This window comes from Sebastes umbrosus, chromosome 22 (genome assembly GCF_015220745.1).
Source record: "Sebastes umbrosus isolate fSebUmb1 chromosome 22, fSebUmb1.pri, whole genome shotgun sequence".
Taxonomy (NCBI): Eukaryota; Metazoa; Chordata; class Actinopteri; order Perciformes; family Sebastidae; genus Sebastes; species Sebastes umbrosus.
Window position 1 is genome coordinate 7704997 of NC_051290.1, and position 19366 is coordinate 7724362.

At 42.2% G+C, this 19366-nt stretch overlaps 1 long non-coding RNA gene across 2 annotated transcripts in view; it reads left to right on the forward strand.

The window, feature by feature from the left end:
* Nucleotides 1–19366, forward strand: part of LOC119481245 — a 63027-nt gene that overhangs the window by 21907 nt on the left and 21754 nt on the right. Inside the window, exons 3-4 of one of the 2 annotated variants that reach the window (XR_005205144.1) lie at nt 12659–12784; nt 16102–16177. This is a non-coding gene — a long non-coding RNA (uncharacterized LOC119481245). The remainder of the gene's footprint in view (nt 1–12658; nt 12785–16101; nt 16178–19366) is intronic. The other variant, XR_005205145.1, reaches the window with a different exon arrangement.

Sequence of the window (19366 nt, forward strand, 5' to 3'; positions counted from 1 at the left end):
GGGCTACGTTCACTGCTCTGACTCAGTGACCGCTATCTTTTCTTTTTTTTTCTTCAGCCTAACACACATCACATACTGTACACGAAAGCCTTTTCTGTCCTACACAGAAATCACGTTTTAGAGCGCACAAAGGGCAAAAGCAGGCTATCATTCACTCTCAAACACACACACACACACACACTCTCACCCAGCCCTACCTCTGTGTCCTCTTTGCCCTGTCTGCAACGTATTGTTTAGGTAAATGAGTCTGTGCACCCAGCGGGGGAATCAGCATGAATAAGAACCTGAATGCATTACGCCATTACTCTTCCCCCTCTCCCTCTCCGTGTGGCCTCTGCCTCGCTCAGCACCCACAGTCCTTGAGAGCTCAAATTGACATTGGAGACCTGGTTATTAATATGTGGATAGTGGATGTGTGTGTGTTTTGTGTGTCTCTGCGCGTGTGGAGAGTGATAGAGTGCTCTTGTCATTTGTGTGCACTAGATGTTGTGTGATTTGTGTTGAGAGAAAAATGTGTGTGTGTGTGTGTGTGTGTGTGTGTGTGTGTGTGTGTGTGTGTGTGCGTGCGTGCGTGCGTGCGTGCGTGCGTGCGTGCGTGCGTGCGTGCGTGCGTGCGTGCGTGCGTGCGTGCGTGCGTGCGTGCGTGTGTGTGCCCCCATGCAGACAGGCAGACTCAGGCATGCTCTCTAATTAGATAGACAGAGTGGAGCACGCAGACTCAGAACAGGAGGAGAGGGATAAAAGAAAGGTTGCCTTTCTATACACCTGCTGAAAGCATTACACTGTGCCAGTGTATGTGTTTGTATGTGTACGTCCCGCTGCCTGTTCCTGCTCTCATGCACACGCTCTTGCGTGCATCTCAGCATGTATTTTTACCCACCTGTGTAAAGCTCACCTGCGCGCCTTTCTTTGTTCCCTTTTTTCCTTTCTGTGGCTCCCTGCTTGTGTGTATATGTCTGTGAGTGTGTGTGTGTGTGTGTGTGTGTCGGTGCATTCGTCAGGTGTCACCCGGCGAGTCTGATCCCCACAGAAAGCTGCCGCCACTGTTGGCATGGCGACGGCTGCAGTAGCCTAACGTGAGACACTGCTGCCATGGTTTCCAGGCACGCCAAGCAGGGAGGAGAGGACTGGTGCTGCATCACAGTCGGTCCCTTCCTCCTCTCCTATGTGTGTGTGTGTGTGTGTGTGTGAGGGAGCCCCACTAGCCTCCCCTCCTTATAGCCCATATTCCCTTCCCACAGTATCTCACAGACCTCTTTGTTAGGATGTGCTCTCAGAATGTGCAGAGAGAGGTGTTTCTCCTCTCTCTCTGGTGTGCTGTGTGTGTTTATGAGTTCGGAGGTGCACATATGTATTTATTTTGTCAGGCCTCTGTTATGAGGCATACACTGTGTATTTGTGTGTGTGTGTCTGTGTGTGTGTGTTTGCTGGCAGGCTTTATTTGATCACCTACAAATGGATCAGCAAGCCATAATGTACTCAGAGCCTATGAGCTCTACTCTGGGCCGCTGTAATGTTTATATAATGGATATTTCCTCTGAAACCTCTTTGTACGGTGACCAGCAGTTTCATCCCTTGTCCCGCATATTGAGACAATGTCCTGCATTTTGATTGGTTCTAGTGTTCAAACGTCAAACCACTGCAGGGACAGACGCACTTTTCTAAAAATCTGGCTTATATCCAATGGCTGTGAAGACAACAGGGAAGGCTGTCATCACGGGGCTGTGTTTGATGTCAATCAAACTGCGCACACTCGAGTCAACTCAAGTGCAGGTTCACCTGTCACCGTCTTCGCTACGCCACGCCCAACGGGGGAAACTGCAGTAGTGATGGGTCAGGGTTTTTTAATACCCACACCCAGCCGACCCGTCATGAGAGCCAATCGGCACCGCCCAACCCACAAAAATATGCGTTAATCAATCACCTGAAACCAAAAACCGTCAACTTTATGCATTATATTCGCACAATTGTCAGGACTGAGGACTGAGACGAGCACTGTGCGCTGCATTGTGTGTGTTATAGAGAGAGAGACAGAGTGAGCGAGAGAGAGGGGGGAAAAGAAGGTGGACTATTGCACGCAATGTTTCTGTAAGTTAGTAATAACTAATAAGTTGCTGGTAAAAAGGTGAAGCTGATAGCTGAATGTTTTGCTAATGATAATTAAAGGAACGATGTGTAGCATTTAGATGGATCTATCGGCAGAAATGGAATATAATATTAATAAGTATGTTTTCTTTAGTGTATAATCATCTTGAAAATAAGAATTGTTGTGTTTTCTATAGCTTAGAGTGAGTCCTTCATATCTACATACGGAGCGGGTTGTCTTCACGGAGCCGGTCACCATGTTTCTACAGTAGCCCAGGATGGACAAACCAAATATTGTCTCTAGAGAGAGCCATTCGCATATTCACGTTTTTGCGTCTTTGTGTCGTTGCGTCGCCCACCGTAGTTCTCCTACACGCTTGGCACTTGGGAGAAGTTTCAGATGGTTGCAATCTGCAACCTCACTGTTAGATGCCACCAGATCCTGCACCTTTAATTCAGCAAACCTGTGCATGTTACCAACCGTACTCATCGGTACACACAAATTATTTTTGACATTCACACACTTTAATTTTCACTCCCATGTGCAGTGAAAAGCTCAGGACATGACTGTCCTGTTGTCCCTTGTGCTTTTTTAATGCACATGCAGTAATGGTGATTCCTGCTTTCCACATTTATTGGAAGTCTGGCTATAACCATCACCAAATGGCATTCAGATGTAGGATGAAAATACAATGCAGGACAGTCTTGTCCTTAAGTCACGGCATGTTGTTTATGTTGTATGTTCATTTTCTGTCCAAGAATTGAAATGAGGATTTTTGAACCGACCACATGTGGTAAGTGTCACGGTAGCCAATGTCAAAAACAATAGACTTTCACAGAGGAGTTCTGTCTCCAAACAGCGCGAGGAGCCGCGTGTGCTCATGGGGTGGCGAGAGTCCCTGCCTGAAGCTGTGGCAGCTGGCTTGAGGTTATCTGAGCATGCCTGCTAGCTCGGTGCCTGATGAATGTGTCTGTCTGCCATTCTCTCTGGTTTGCTCTTTCTTTGTCTCTTTCCATTTACAATTACGCTACTATTTTTTTATCTGAGTATGTGACTATTGTTTAAATGATCAAATAATAGATGAAATACCTACAGCTATTACACTTTTATATTTTAGGATAACCTACACTCCATTAGATTGCATTATCTGCAGTCACATACTACACAAACACACTGTACTATACTTACTGTGGCTTGTTTTCAAGTTTGTTTTTTTAAACAATATATTTATTGAGTTTTTCCTTTTTTCCCCCACAAAAGATAGAACACAATTAATATAATATAATATAATATATAATATAATATAATAATATTGCATGAATAAACTTAGCATAAATGATAACAAAAATAATATTAACAGTGACATTAAAAATAACAGTAGTCACAATTGTGACAGATACAAGTGGAGAAAAAATATATATATATATAAATAAATAAAAAACAAATAAAGAAAGAGAGCGAATTACAGAAGTAGTAGTAGTACAAGAGATAGATTCAAGATTCAAGCCTTTTATTGTCATTGTGTAGTACAACGAAATTAGATGACGACAAGCTGTATGCATGCAGTATATTCTCTTAAACAGTCTGACCATGGACATCAACATTAAGAGAGGTACCAGTTTGTAAAAAGGTTACAAAGTCACCCCAGCATTTATCAAAGAGTTTCTTCTTGGGATTAAACTTTTGTTTTCAAGATTTGACGTTACTTTGAAACAAAGTATTTCTATGTGGATTGTTGGGATGTGTGTGAAGTAATCTAAAGTAAAATGTCGCTGCACCCAACACGTCTAAAATATTTACACATAATACAAACAAGCAGACTCTGTTAATCCCTTGAACCCGCTGTTAGCCCCTCTGTAATCTGCCCAGCAGTGTCCTGAAGCTCACTGTGGTTGTGTATGAACAGGACATTGGTGTTCCAGAAACATCAGCGCACACTGAACTCAGGTTTTCCGGTCTTATCTCTGTGACAGCCATCTGGTTTTACTTTTCTCTTACCTCCATTTTCTCCCTGTCATCCTTTTAATAATTTGATTTCCTTTTCTAGTCTGTCTTTATTTCCACCACCGCACCTCAATCTCTGTCTGTCATCCTTTCTCCTCCCTTTCTTCTTCATCCTTTCAGAACATTATTCCAGGAAAGGACATCAGGGAGCAGACGCTCACAAGATAAGACTTTGATAACATTAACTTTGCTTGGAAAACCACCACGGCCCCGAGTCTTGTCAAGTCTTCAGAAGTCATATTTTCAAAACACAAGTATTGAAGGGCAATATTAAAATAATGACAGACACATATTCCAAATACAAAAGCTCAGTTTGAAACCGTTTTATTTGGATTACAAACTAATGAAATTATGCTAACTCAATGACATTTATTACTTCATTTGAGAAATCATCTTTTCATTCTGAACCCCATGCTAGGCTTTATCTGATTTTCCACCTGAAGGCTACATTTATTGAGTGTGTCAGACTGCCTATCGAGCCCCATTTCGGCATCTCGCACCATGATGAATCAGATGTTCGGGATGAACTGGCCTGTGACACTCGATCCGCAGGAGGACTCAGACACAAGTACATAATATTCACCTCATGGATGCCATTTATTAAAATGTAATCAAGTATCTTTCGGAGAAGGACTTTTGAGGCACCAGTAGAAGCTTTGGGCTAAATGCGACCCTTGTTTAACCACCCACCTTGTGCTTATCAACAAAGCAGCCTGATAATACCGTGCAAGGCGTTAACCCCCTGCATACACTTTTAAATCATCAATCGTGTATTTTTGATGTGTGAGATCATACGAACGAGACGGGGATGGACCAGTAAGTTAATATCAGCTGCACTTTATCTGTTCAAGGCCTCAACTAGAGCTGATGACACTGATAAGGGTGGTGTTATGATGATAGATCTGAGCGTAATCATGATGACATTGGTGGTAATAAACACAATAGAGATGGTTATGGTGGTAAATATGAGCCTAATTTTGTTTTTGGCTGTGTGGTGTTGAAAAGACTATTTTCTGAATGACTATCTGAAGAGAAAGACAAGAGGCAAATGCGTCAGAAATTGGCCAGGACAGGTGCATGTTTTGTTTTTTCCCCTTTTTAATCTCTCATTCTGCTTTTGCATTTTGACAATACTGACTGAGACTGATGCAATGACACGCTCGTCTCATTGTCTCTGAAGGTCATGCATAATGCATTTTGAAGCAATTCAAATGGATTTTCCTATTTTTTAATCCAATCTGATGATCAATTTGATTTTTTTTCATCCTTGTTCTTTTCTTCCTGTATAGCCTATTGTACTATCCACAATGATCAGCCGCGACAGCGACTCTGGTGTTGTTTTCACCTTGTGAGTCTTTGTGTGTGTGTGTCATCATGGCAAAATGTGGTCCTGGAGATGCCTACTGTAGCAGGAAACTACCACAGAAGTGGTTTCAAGTACTTTGCCAGGTGTTTTTATGTCAATCTGTGGACAGATTTTGTGATCACGATAGCATCCCAACCGTACAAGATGCAGTCACGAACCTGTACAGGTGTGTAGTTGAGATCAAAATGAATGCTGAGTTCGAAAATGGGTGTGGTCCGAGCATGGGCGCCGGAAGTTAGGGGGTAGGAATTGGGGAAGGGGCAATTGGACCCCCCACTTTACGCCCCTGGCATGATTTGGCGTTGTGGCTGATGTGTGTTCCCATGGCGTGGTGGTCTTTCGTTTTGTTTAAAGGTGCTCTATATGTTATCCAGAGCATTAATATGGCAGCAAACAACTGTTTGCTATGTAAAGATATAGAGGAGTAACGTCTACCTGAGCAGAGAATGAAGTCACTTTCCCTCTTTGTGTGTGGTAGTCTAGAGTTTTTGTAAATTGGGAAAAAGGAATACACTGAAGGAGGAAAGTAAAAAAAAAAAAAAGATGAAGTTAAAAGAAATGAAATAACAAATGTTGATGGAAAGCTGGAAGAAAAACCGAGAATTGCAGAACAGAAAATTGATACCTCTGAAAGTGGTTGTTAACGTTCATTTAGAGGTTTGCTCGATGGGATGACGGCTGTAAGCCATGCAGCGGAAATGAATCTTAAAACATCTCCGTGTTACTTTCCACCACTGCTATTTAATGAAATCTAAAAGCCAAAATCAATGGTGTGATGGAACAAGACGGTGCAGATGAATAGCTTTCACGCATTCAACAGTTTGTGGCAGTGAAAGAAACACTTAAAGAGAACGCTGGAGCACTAACACCCTCTCTCTGCTTCACATTTGTTCCCCATACTATCAGCCTTTCTCACTCTCCACCAACACTCATTACGTTGCTGGCCCATCTTAACGGCAGCAAGAGATGAGTTTTTGAGTTGGAAGGAGGCCAGAAAAACATCCACTCTACTTGCCCATTTCCTATTTAGTTTGCTCTTCCAACAGGATGGAGTGGGGGATTGCCAGGCTGATATTTTAGACTGAATAGCCATTTCATTGCCTCTTCATTTATTCAGTTTGACATTGCCTTCTTGATAACGTTAACAGTTTTGTTTTGGTGGGAAGAGGATTTGATTTTACCTCAACCTATTGGCAATGACATGTCCAGACGCTTTTGAGAAAACAGTACGGATGGAAACTTGGCGAGTGCCGGCTCAACCTAACTTGTGTATTTTCCTTTTGGCAGACAGAGGATAACAGTCTAACAAGGCCATGTTCGATACATTTGAAACGTATTAGGGCTGTGAAAGTTAACGTGATAATAACACGTTAATTCAAATTTGTTTTAAAGCCACTAATTTCTTTAATTCATTAATACAACGGCCACTATTTGATCTTTCAGAGGTTGTAGCGGCTCAGTTTTAAAGAGTGAAGATACTGATCATATGAAACTAGAAAACCTAAAGAATCCATTGGTACCAATCATGCCACACTAGCTTGTCGTGAAGGATAAATAACGATCGGGATTAACTATGGATAATCATGCGATTAAAGATTTGAATCGATTGACAGCCTTAAAATTTATAAAACTTTCCAAGAGCCTTGAATCGCTATCTTCGTGTATATGAGGTAATTTCAGCTTGATGTTCTCTGGGACAAGCAGGTGATGCACGTGGGCTGTGCAACATAGAATGGCATGTGGGTTAAGTGAGCGACTCTCATAGGAATGACTCGGGGCCATCTTGAAGCCGATAGACCAACACATACTTTGCATATTGCTACAATTACCAGACAGCTTGTCATTGCTCAATTTACTAACAGGTGTCACTGTGACATTCAGTCAATCAGTGCAGTGACCAACACATACTTAAGCACATCAATCAGCCTGTCACATATCAGTCAATCAATTAACCCCACTTGTTTGTGTCAATACAGGCAAATATCAGGTAACAGTTATTGTAACAGGGTCTTTGTGTCGGTGTTGAATATCAAACACTCAACACTTTACCATTCTGGATCTCCAGTACAGATTTTGCACTGTGATTAGTATCATCTGTAATTAGTAAATTACTTTTGGGAAGACAGAAACTAGCATTAGCACTGTCAGTATAATCACCAGTTGAGACATCCACGCTGTCTAAAAAGGATCAGTGGGATTATTAGGTACATTAGTTGTTGTGCTCTTTTAATTACAATAGCAGTATATCTGTTCATACTGAAGAGCACGCCAGAATGCACTTACTCTGCTGTGCCACAGGTATGAGCATTACAATATAGATGACAGAAAAATGATTGATTATGAAAATAAATGATGAGATAGTGATTGATGAGGACGTGAGTTAAAATCACATACTAGTCAGTATGTAGTAGGGATGTTCCTGAATATAGATTGCATGCATAATACATTGTATTCAATGTGTTATTCTCAGATTTGTTTATTTAATGAAAACATGGCTTCAACTAAAGTCAGTTATCAGGCCATTGAATAGGCATTATTGGTCGCTATAAGCACCTTATGTGGGTCATTAGGGGCCTACTACACCTACTACGTTGAAAGTGAAAATGAAACTTAAAAGCAACACGTTCTAACATATAAAAATGAATAAAACATTACATTTTGAACACAAACAAAATGACTTCTTTAGATTTAGGCAATAAAACCACGTTTTTAGGTTTAGGGAAAAACATTGTGTTTTAGCTTAAATAACTATGTTTCCAAAGTGAAATTGAATGCTTGTGAATACAACAACAACTACGCATTGTTGGTTTCACAAACGTTGGGTCCCCTGGGTGGAAGCCCTGTGTTTCGAGTCCCATCAATCACCCACGACCTCCACCCCATATGAGGTTTCATGCTGTCTTTACTACAGCGCCTGACTTCCGCTTCTGCTCCTGTCATAATTACTGAGATCGCTGTCGTCTTCTGTTATATCTTGTTTCGGTGATAAACCATGTGAATACATGATAAAACCTACTATTGGGTGTAGCAGGGCCCTACTGACCCACATCTATGAGGCTTATAACCATCAATAATGCCTATTTAATGGCCTGATAACAGTCTAAAATATGTCTCCTTTAATCATAACAATAGTGATTGCTGGCTGGAAGCCTAGCTTCTAAGCATCCACTGGTTGATGTTAGTTTCAACAACAACAGGAAAATTAACGAGCAAACGCTTGAAGCTTGTTTAGACTGTGTATTCCAATACAATGTACCGTACTTGTCACCTTATCATTGCATGTTAATGCAGTTGAAAGTGCAGAATCATTGACACTGACTTCTAGTGGTTCTGTGCAACCCTGATTTGGCTCCTCATTCACTCTGCTGGAACAATGCTGAGAGTATAGACTAGTTTAGCCAGGGATTGGTCTGCTGGTCATAGGCCAGCAACAGAGCGTTGTCATTTATTCATAAACACTGAGAGATAGCATTGCTATATGTAACTACTGTATATAAGGATACCACATTTCATCTGTCACACTTCTCAGTAACAAGGCCTTGCCTGTATAGTGGATGTATCTGTTTAATGAATTCTGTCTGGGTGCTATTTTTACCCCGTACACAGTTCTGAATACGCGCTGATTTCTAAAGTATATCTTGTTGAATTATCACCGCCGTAATGAAACATTCCCGCTTCTTTTATGTGAAGAGCTCAGGCAATCAGCAGATGAGATTGAGTTCTTCTACACTGATAGAGATGCAATATCATCAAATCAATCTGATGGATTCAATTAAAAATACCCTGCATGCCTTTTCATGTCAGAGTTACAGAGTTGGAGACTTTTTTTTTTAATATAGATTTATAACGGAAAAATATCTGCGGTGCCATTGTCCCAACCGAAATAACCGTCATTAAAGTGATTCTGAACAGGAAATGTGCCATGCCATTATCTGGAGCGGCTGGAGCCTCAGCTGAACATAGATCACTGGTGGGTGTTGATCCATCTGTTTCCCCGCTGATTTCAAGCTCCTTTAAGCAGTAAGCGCAGGTCTGGGATCAGTGTCAATGTAGGGTTTGGTGCGGGGCCAAGGTGTGAGCGGATTAATGTGTGTGTATGTGTATGTACATGCGATGATTGCCACAGACACATGACTCTCTGGGACCAGAGCTGGAGCAGCAGGATTACTGCTGACTCACCAGGGAGCTGTATCATGTGTGTGTGCGAGATGGTGCACATTAGTGTGCATTTGCTTCTCCACAGAGTGATGAGAGGAGGTGATGAGGATTGCACCTGAACATGAACACCTATTTTGCTCCCTGGAGACTTTCTGCTAAGTCAACAGCGTCGCCCACACAGTCATATAAACTTCCTTCACTAAACTTTTTGCAAAAAAACTTTAGCGAAACAGCAGTCGCTCTATTACTCACAGACACATGCACACACGAACACAGACATAGTCACACAGAGATATACTAGGCTGAATGCTAGCATGGCACCAGTCTTGCCATGCTGGATCCTGTTGGGAGCTGTAATTATGTGCGAGATAGAGAATTAGGAGTGTTAACCAAGCAGCAGTGCAAACAACAACAGATTAAGACTGAAACAACACAGCCACTCAGAACCCGATGCTGCTGAATACTGCGGTGTACGAGCTTGATTATTTTACCGGCTCCTCCGACAAGGCTACCAATCCTTCTCTTATTGGCCCACACGTTAATCCTCACCGCTACATGCCAAACGATTACCTGGAAGCTAAACCTTATCCCAGTTTTAACCTCAGCTGTAAATCTTACTTAAACCTAAATTACCCTGATAATACTGTAATATACTACTAATGAATTTAGCCTCCAAAGATCATTTACTAACCCTAACTAAGTTTTAAGATCATTCTGGAAAGCACTGGGATAGAAGGATTCTTGTGCACAAACTCTCAAATACACCCACGCACACTTTTAATACACACACACCTTTAACTAGTTGCCAGGTGTTGACAAGACCAGGATTTAGTCCTTGTTGTTAGAAAAAATATCTACTTGGCACAGCAGGAGATTCTGAAAAAGTGACATTTCTAATTTTTCTACAGTACCACAGGTACCGTTAGGGATTGAGACTAATGTCATCCCGTCGTCTCAGAGGGCGCACCCTATATTTTCCCTGATAATGCTACATTGTGAACAACAAATCTGTGTTGAAAACGAGAGGACGAAAGCTAGTAAACGTTAACGAGAGGTGCCATTAATTTACATTAAGATGCATTCAGGCTTTATTTGGTAAAAATGAGTGTTGGGCGAAGGTAAATTATAACATTATGATGCGTTCAAATGTAATCTTGTCAACTGTATTTTTTGGTGAGGAACTTAAATAAATACAGTTGTTGTAGTGTTGTGTTGAAGGAGATGTTTTCACAGTTATTTAAATCAGATGATAAAGAGAGAATTATGACGTGTTTAACTTCCTAACACTAACGTTAGCTCTAAGCAGTTTATCATATATAATTAAAACTACTAATGCCAATTAAAGCTCTTCAATGGGATTTATTGTTTTGCTTTTGTTTGTTGCGGTGGTATCGAGAATCATGGCATTTCCCTGGTATTGGTATTGACTACTAATTTCTTGAATTGTGACATCCCTGATTTGGTCCCAGGACTGGCCTACTTCAGCATGCCTTGGCCTGGTTTGGGAGCTCTCTGACTGCTCTTTGAGCAGCAACAGAACGGAGGTGGATTTGCCTCCCACAAGCCCATCATCTGCGCTGCCTAGTGTGACAGCCGTGCTGTGTATGCGTGTGTCACTCTGTGCGCATGCATTGTGTGTCTGCGCACATCGCCGTGCCTCATGAGCAGCGTGGAGCAGGTTTTGATGAGAGCAAAGTGACATAGTGGCCCAGGAGTCCTGCATACTACTGATTGAAATATGTGTCAGAGAGAGATTTCTTTTTCACTCACACACACGGCACTCCCTGTCTCTCATTTCCCCCGTCATCAGGGACACATACAAATACACTGTTTATATGAACAGAATATGAAGTGATAGTACGAAAAAGTAGTGTTTAAAGACTATTATTCCAAGAATTTGTGGGAGAGTTGTTCCGATACCGATACCAGTATCGGAAATGCGTCTGATTCTGCCCAAAATTCGGGATCGGCGAGTACGCCAGTCTATGCTCCGATCCGATACCATAATATACCAGCCCATAAAAAAATCTACTTGTTATACACCGCAACAACGTAATCGGGTGTATATAGCGTTCTACGTGTTCGTCCTTCCGTCTGTTCGCGTGTCAACTACTGTTTTAGAGCAGTGAAGAAGAACTGATTGCAGGTAGTTTGTCACTGTGACGATAGCAAACAACAACAGTGCGGTGCTAGTAGAGAGAGTAACAGTAACGGTAGTCAGAGCGAGGAAAATATCAGCCATTTGGCAATTTTCCACAGTGGAAAATCCAACAAGTAAAACGGCGTTATGTCCAGTATGTAAGGCTTCCGTTTTGAGTTGTGGCAGCACCCTGGTAAGGTGTGTGAATATTGCACCCTGCAGGACATTTAATCCTAGCTTCATTTATTTGTGTTCTTTGTAACTGGACAAACTGCAGAATAAAATAATTGCATTCATTCTTTACATGTATTTGAACATCTCTAGAAATACCAATACATGTAAACCCAGTGCATTTCTTCACATTTAAATGTGATGAATATTTTAAACATAGCATGAATAAACACAGACATGTAGGCACCTAAACTGCCAAAAATAGGGCTTACACAACTACAACCAGCTGGGACATCCTGAGTGGATGTCCACCTACTCCACAGACAGACTTGCACTCCCCAACCTCAGCTCACATTATCCTCTTCATGCTGCAAAGCAAGCTGACTCTATGGTTGAATGGATGCATGATTTGAGACCTGTCTTTGAAGTCCACCGAGGCAGGGGATGGGAATTGATGGATTTGTGTTTCATGACATGCTTTGCTGGCACACTGCCCTTCTCAGTCACCCTGGCTCATCTCTGGTTTATACTGCAAATTTTAATCCTATTTATCCAAAGCTGACAACCTTGTATAAGTCACCCTTCTCCTTCTATACTTCTTCTTCTTTGTCTCTCTTGATTCTTCTTATTCTGTCTCTGTTTGTGTTGTTCTATATGCAGTACAGCTCTGTCTCCTTGTATGTCTTCATCCGTCTCTCACGCTCTCCTTCACCTGTCTCTCTCTACTCCTTAGCTCCTGGTTAAGAAGGTGTTCACCCTGTACTCCCCGGCGGTGCGGCAGCTGTCTAAACAGGACCACTTTGTTTTGGCCTGCGGCCTCACTCCACCACGTTGGAAAGAAACTGCTCGTAATGAAGAGGTCAGCCTCTCTGTTCTACATGTAATGATGGTTTGAACATTTGCTACAGGCACATTACAGCATTCATTCGGGTAATAAGGGTTATTCACAAACTTTCAGGGAGCAATTTACTTTATGAAATGAAAATAAATCAAACTTTGATTATGTAATACTGCTTTTTATGATGTGAGAACATACTGACGGAGGCCAGCCTTTAATATGCTGTGCAGGTTTGTGTCACCAGTACCAACTCCTTTGTTCTATTCCAGGCTTTCTGTACCAATTTAATTAAAAAACTGTTATTATGTTTTCCAGAGGCTTGAAAAATATAAAAGGGCTTTACTCCAGAGGTCAAAATCAGCAAAAGATTCACCTCGTTCGTTGATTTTATTTACAATCAACGAGCTTGCAAATCTGCTATTTGGCATGAAGCCTTCATCTATTAATTAAAAAAAACAATTTGTTATTCCAAAGGCCCTCAAAAAATACCCAAAAGGCATTGCTATGCTTCCCTTTCAGCAAAACATAGGCTGTCATACTTAGGCATAGTCTGACTCGTCACCCTATCCTTAATGACAAAAACATACTCTTTATACGACAGTATTGTGAAACCATATTGCTTTTTGCTTTAGAAAAGCACAGTTGTGTATACTCTATGACTGCTCTTATGTCCTTGTGAAATTAACCCTCTTAGTCGTCAAGGGGGCGATACAACAAGAGGCTTGTCAACCTGGTACCATGACAGTTGTGAAAGAGTGAACAGAAGGGCAAATGTAAGAACAAATTGTAAAACATTTTTAAAAGACAGTTCTTCTTCTTGCCTCATATATCACTCCTCACTGCAAAAGCTTCAAACTGGAGCTGACACTTGCATCGTGCTGAGAATTTTGGCCGAGCTACAACAACACTGTGGTATGCAACAACAGCACAATCAACTTTGAATCAACTTTGAATAGTTCAAACAGCCTGTGTTTGAGAAATTACGTAGGAAACGCTTCGGCCTGAAGGGTTTGCCCAGACATCCTGTAATGGAAACGAATTGCAGCTGCTTTTATCCATGATCTTATTCTGTTGGTCACTACCCAAATTGTGTTGCCAGAGGTGGGAGATAGTTGCACAATCAGGCTCAGCTCCTCCATCACCGCAAAAGACCAGTACAGCATCTGCATGACCGCAGGTACTGCGGTTCTTTTGGTGCAAACCCTCACTACCAACCTTCAGAGACATTCTTCCATTTATAGGTAAAATATAGTGTTCTTGGATTTGAAGTTGCACACTGTCATCCCCCCCCCTGATTCATATTCAAGCTGCTCCAGTGCACACTGATGGTCACAGCCTGACAAATCCAGCAGGGCTGAATCACCAGCAAGGGGCAGAGAAACAGTGCTGAGGTCACAAAGTGGGCTCTCCTCTGCTGTGCATTAAGATCACAGACAGAATGGGCGATGAGGCGCAGCCATGGCAGAGCTCAGTCGCCATTCAGAATGAACTTGACCCGAGGAAACGGCCTCCCCTCCTGTTACGCAATGACCAGATGGCTTGGGCACAGCCCCAGAGCCTCGTACTTCTTCATCCACTAAATCTATCCCATTCTCCTGTCAGGTGAAACACTGGGGATTATGGGTAAGGGATAATGTACAGTGAGCCAGTCATTGTTGTGAAATAAACCCCAACGCAGAAGGGGGGTCTTGCATTGCTCTGAAGGGGTTTATGTCACAAAAATGACCAGCTAGCTGTATATTATCACGCTTATTACACGGCTACTTACTTAAGAAATCAATATTTGACAGAAAAATGGTGCTCCAGAGTCCGACATCAGAACTGCGTCCATAGCAACGGTCTGTTATACATAGCAACGGTCTGCTATAAAGAAATAACAGACCGTAGAACGCCGTGATTAACCAATCAGAATCGAGTGTTCAACAAAGCCGTGAAATAAATGTCTATATACCAAGCTTAAAGAGGACCTGTCATGCTTTTGTGCTTTTTCCCTTTCCTTTAGTAGTGTGTTATGTAGTTTTTTATGCCTCCGTGCCAGCGACAGCCGTAGCTGAAGGCATTATGTTTTCGGGTTGTCCGTATGTCCGTCCGTCCATCAGTACAATTCTCGTGAACGTGATATCTCAGGAATGCCTGGAGGGAATTTCTTCAAATATGGCACAAATGTCTACTTGGACTCAAGGATGAAATTATTCGATTTTGGTAGTCAAAGGTCAAGCTCACTGTGACCTCACAAAACACGTTTTTCTGTAGCTCGGAGCATTTCAGACAGAGGGTAAAAAGCGGTGCTGCAGCACAGCCGGTATGAGAAAAATAAAGTGTTTTTTGAGAATTAAAACATGTAAACACGTTCTAATAGAAACCCAAAATGCAAGTGAGCACCTGAAAATGAGCATAATAGGTCCTCTTTAAATGCTAACCAAATATAAAGGAAACACCTGTTGTCCATCACCACCTGTTGTCCATTACCCAGCTCCAGTCTGCCTAAGCTATCCCCATCATTCATATCTCACAGATCAAGGAAAGGTCTCACAGGCAATTGGCACATGCAGAATGCAATGTTCACCTCTACTCACCTCTTACCTGACCTCATATTCTCATTTTATACCAGTCAGACTCTCTACAACAGGACTATACCCCCCCCCCCCAACCTCTCTCTGCTTCTGCTGGTCCTCCAGGCTCTGTTGGGAAAGTGGCCCGCCTCCACACACACATCCTAACACACTCACTCATACAGGGAGTTGATGAGACAGTGACTGTAGATGAAGGCTTGACACCAGGAAAAATGTGTGTCTAACGCCCCACAGGGGATCTGGCTGTGATCAAAAATGAATCAAAGAGGGCGAAAAAAAACTTGAAACAGCCAACTTGAAAAGACCTCATCATTTTGTACCTGATCACAAAATCATTTCTTCAGGTTTTTCTTTTTTAACTATTCATTCGCTAATAACAGACACAGATTGTCACATTTCTCAGTTTTTATTCCGAAATGTCGCCATTGTGTAAAAGCCTATTAGCTTGCATTTCAAAGTAATATTAGTCATGCAGGCTACTGCTGCTGCTGCCCTGATGGCTCAGTGGTCTAGGACGAACTTGCATGGGAATAGCAGGCAGTTGCTGTGACTGCATTAGCTGGAATGTGAACCCCAAGCTGTGCTGTCATCTCTCCTTTAGCGCCCTGTCTGTCTACACCGCCAAATGCAAATATAGGTGAACCAACACTTTTTAAAACCTACAGTAGCTGCACTAACCTCTCTCCTTGTCTCACAAATGAACCGAGCTCTGGTCAAACACCGGGAGGTGAAATTATGTTTGACTCCTTGTCTGTCTGTCCTCAGAACCTGCCACCGTTCAGCGGAATCACCCAGGACGTGTTTCCCCGCTGTCGAAACACCCATTATAGACTCTAACAAGGTAAACTGATCTAGGTCAGCAGGCGAGATCAGCATTCTTGAAGAGCACTAGTGTTTTTGTTGAGTTATGCCAGTGTTATTTCCTCTTTGACTGCAAAATACAAAGCAGGTGAATCCTCCTTTGAGTAGATAGATGCAAAGTAAAACGCAGTTCAGATGTAGTTCATTTGCCCCCAGAGGTTGTCCTGAGAGCTGTCAGCTCCTCTTAGTATTCATTGTAGAGCTAAAATATACATAAAAACCTCTTACCAGCGCTGGAACTGGAATGCTCAATAGAGTAAGACAATATTTACACACCACTGCTGTCACTCTTAACTTTTTGTCCTTGTCTCTTCGCCTGCCTGTCTACACGACTGCTTCTTTAGCTCTCAGAGGGTCGTGCGCGCCGCTTCGTGCGCCTGCGCGCCCGTCAGCATGTGCCCCGAGCATGTTTATAAACTAACAGATACTGTAGGTGAATGTATAGCTGTGCATTATCACATGCAGAGCACACACACAGGCAAACATTATTTATGCAGCTGCGATATTGCGTTTTTCATCTCCGCTTCGTTTCTCATATCTCCGTGCTGTGAAAAGCAGATGGCATATTTTGAGGTGGCAGTCATGTGTGCAGAAGAATGGATAGATAGATGGATGGGATAGTCTCTCAGTCCGCACATTTTTTTTGTCTTTTTCTCTCTCTCTCACCAACGGTGGCCCCTCCCTGCAGACATTACGTTACTGCTGTGTTTGCACACACTCCTTGGAGTATGTAAAAGCTTTTATGTGACCATGTCTCATGCATGTACTAGTGTGTATCTATACGTGTGTGTTTGTGCATCCCGGTCCAAACAAAGGCCCAGCCAGAGCCCATTGGCTGGGCGGGAGCGCGTGCAGCGTAGTAATGAGGGCGTCATTAGTTTGGCTGGGAGGCTCCTCCACTATTAGCTAATGGATTCTCAGCCATCTGCTCTGACAGGCTCCACTGGTTACTCATTTCCACCTCGATCCGAATGTGCTACCGGAGACGTCTTTCCTCTCTCCGTGTGGAGGCTCTGGGAGCGGCTGAACCCCACCTGCTGTGTGGTTCGACTCCTCCTGTCTGTTTGTCTGGCTCACTGTCAGCCAGCCGCCTGTCTGTCTCTGCGGTCACTTTCGTGGCTCAGTCAGCATCTGTACCATTTTGTTGTTTCACACAGTCTACATTCCAACCCTTTCTCTTTTTCTTCTTCCTTGTTTAACCCTCCCGTGCTCCCTCTTTGGTTTGCTTGTCTAAAGATGCCTCTCTTAACTTTTCTAGAGTATGAATACTTGTTTGTGTGTTTTATTCGCTTCAGTGGTATATCTAGCTGAGGTATTCATCTACCAGTAATGTTGTTTTTATGCTTCGGTGCCGGCGACAGCCTTGGCCGGAGGTTTTCGGGTCGTCCGTCCGTCCGTACATTTCTTTTAAACACGATATCTCAGGAACACCTCGGGAGAATTTCCTCAAATGTGTCACAAACGTCCGCTTGGATTCAAAGATGAACTGATTCGATTTTGGTTGTCAAAAACACAAAACACATTTTTGGCCATAACTCAATAATTCATATGCTACTTATGACAATTTTAAACAAATGTCAAACAGGATAAAATCATGAAGTGATCATTTTGCACAGAAGATGTAAACTGCAACTTGACTGGTTGGTGGTGGCACACGACCACGAGGCGGTAATTCTAGTTAACTACATACAGCATCACAAAGGTTACCACACAAATAAGATTACACCTCAGGGAATGTGTGTTTGATGTGAAAGCTGTTTCAACCACACTTGGTCTTTCTTCCTCATGGTTTGACTTTGAGAATGTCTCCAGAGGTATACCTTGAGAAAGTGTTTTGAAAAGTCTTTTATAACGAAGTCACTAAGTGGAGCTGTGTGTTTGGTCACCTTGTTTTGCTGCTGTCCCCAGTTTACCAGGTCATGTTAAAGTACACAAATAGGCAACAAGCCAGTATAAAGGGCAGTGTGGTGGCTGGATCTTTACCACAATCACCAAAAAAAGCATTATAAAAGCCACAATTTCTGCCCGGAGGGGGGGGAAACATAAAGTTCTTGGAAAAGACAATGTGTGACCTATCTTGTCAGCCTCACTGGGAGCTGACCTCTTTCTTCCACTCGGGGTTGGATCCAGAAATAGGTTGTGGGCCTATTGCTGGTTGGTCTCCACAGGACACAAGCTGTAATAGACTTTAAACAGACTGGCTCCCTGGGCTAGAGAATGAACTTGCCAACTGGGAACCTTTTGGAAAATGCTTATGAAAACCTGGACTATTTACCTGCTGTGTGCAGTGGTAGAATGTAACTAAGTAATTTTACTCAAGTACTGCACTTGAATACAAATACAGGTACTTGTACTTTACTTGAGTATTTTCTTTTCATTTTTCATGTATAAATTGAGGTTTGGGATATTGTTTGGACAAAACAAACATTGTGAAAGTGTTTTACAAGCCAAACAATTAATCAAATTGACTACTTGAGAAAATAAGGTTGAGATTAATCCATAAGGGATATAATTAGTTGCAGTCCTATATGAAGAAGTTAAACATCAGCTCCGCCTCAACCAACTACAACAGTAAAATGCTGCTCAGACATTAATGCATAAGGAATGTTAATCTAATGATTTAATATTTAATACTATAACAGTCACAGATTATACTTACATACTTTTTACTTACAATTTTCAATGCAGGACTTTTGTAATGGAGTACTTTCACAGTGTGATATTAGTCATTTTACTTAAGTACAGGATCTAAATACCACAGACTGTGTGCCACTTACACCTGTCTACATCATTCTCTCTCTCCTGCTGCTTCTGTGATTTCAGTCAGTTGTCAAGTGGCTTTTATGCACATTTTTGAAATGCCAAAAAAATAAAATGCCAATCAGGTGCATTCATGTAGAAAATATAGACAACTAGAAAAGTGCCCTCAGTAGAGTGCAGATCTCCGCCAGGTGTATCTCCTTCTCCCCTCCCAAACAAAGATTATTCATCTCGTATTGTGCCTCACTTTAGTGGATCATAACATATCAGGTGTGGAATTAATCTGCAGATGTTCCTGTTCAAAATGAGACAAAACTTTTCTATGGATGTCAGTGTTTGAGCCACGACAAACACCAAAATGTGGCCTTTTAGCCTAGCTGATTGCCGGAAATGCCTGTTGCTACTGAAG